The sequence below is a fragment of the Cebus imitator genome, unplaced genomic scaffold, assembly GCF_001604975.1.
Source record: "Cebus imitator isolate Cc_AM_T3 unplaced genomic scaffold, Cebus_imitator-1.0 Scaffold25, whole genome shotgun sequence".
Lineage (NCBI taxonomy): Eukaryota > Metazoa > Chordata > Mammalia > Primates > Cebidae > Cebus > Cebus imitator.
Window position 1 is genome coordinate 3,119,815 of NW_016107340.1, and position 1,705 is coordinate 3,121,519.

Here is a 1,705-nt window from a genome sequence, read left to right on the forward strand (position 1 = left end):
GGGAAAGAAAAGCATCACTAGAGGGGAAAGAACTTTTGTGGGCACGGAACTCGCAGATATCCACTCTTCCCTGGGAGCTTGCATACGCAGTAAAACCACAGTGGAATCACCCAACTTCTGTATGGGCCTAGCATCATCATGTTTTGAAAGCTAGATAGAGCCGTCCAAACATTAGAGAGCTCAAGTAAAAATTAATGTCCTTAAGTAGTGATGATCCTGTTTTGTTGAAATGCCTTCTGTGTGTAGTTTATACTCTTGTGAGTTGTTGCTATCAATTATAATAAGAGATGGGTTTCCCTCATCCTGCCTCACCTATAAAGAGGGATATAGAAACAAGGTAAGGGGCTTCATCCCACTGGCTGTCGTCCAATATTTTTTTATAGTCATTTAACAAATATTTTATAACCTCCTCTTAGTACATTCAGATATTTACTGATCTGGACACTGGGTATACACACAATGTCCCTGTCCTCATTAGGCATATAGGGGAGTAAGCAAATTAATAAATAAAAAGCATAATTACAGGCAAGGCATGGTGGCTCATGCCTGTAATCCCAGCACTTTGGGTGAATCACCTGATGTTAGGAGTTCAAGACTAGCCTGGCCAATATGGCAAAAATCTGTCTCTACTACAAATACAAAAATTATCCAGGCATAGTGGCATGTGCCTGTAGTGCTGGCTACTTGGGAGACTGAGGCATGAGAATCACTTGAGCCTGGGAGCTAGAGGTTGCAGTGAGCTGAGATTGTGCCACTGCACTCCAGCTTGGGTGAAAGAGTAAGACTATTTCGAGCAAACAAACAAAAAACAAACATAATTACATATTTTATAAGTGCAGTCAAGCAAGATATATTGTGTAAAATAGGCTATAGCAGCAGGTGACAAATGTTTCCTGGGAAGGGCCACATAGACTGTATGTGGACTGTTGTATCTTTGTTGCCACAACTCCACTCTACTGAAGAAGCCTGAAAGCCATAGAGCTAATATACATGAATAGGCATGACTATGTTCTAATAAAAGTTTATTTATTGACACTAAAATTTGAATTTCTTACAATTTTTACATCATTAAATATTACTTATTTTAACCATAGTTTTTGAAAAGGTTAAAAGCATTCCTTAACTCATAAGCTATATAAAAACAGAGGATCAGATTTGGCCTGCAGATATGCCTTCTGTATTAACTCCTGGCTACATGGTTCAGGAAGAAGGAATGCTGTTGACATAGACAGAGGTTGATATGGCCCCTCTGAAGAGGTAACATCTTAGTTGATGAAAGGAGACCAGTTATCGGAAGAGCTGAAAAGAGAGTACCCCAGACTGAGGAAACACAAACGCAAAGATGCTGAAGCAGTTGGAGCTCTTAGAAACTGCATGTTGTATTTAAAAATGTATTAAGAAATAAAACAGTTAAGCTGAAAACCTTTAAAAACAGGTCTTAATGGCTGGGCGTGGTGGCTTATGCTGTAATGCCAGCACTTTGAGAGGCCAAGGTTGGCGGATCATGAGGTCAAGAGATCGAGACCATGCTGGCTAACACAGTGAAACCCCGTCTCTACTAAAAATACAAAAATAAGCTGGGCGTGGTGGCATGCACCTGTAGTCCCAGCTACTCAGGAGGCTGAGGCAGGAGAATTGCTTGAACCTGGGAGGCAGAGGTTGCAGTGAGCCAAGATCGCGCCACTGCACTCCAGCCTGAGTGGTA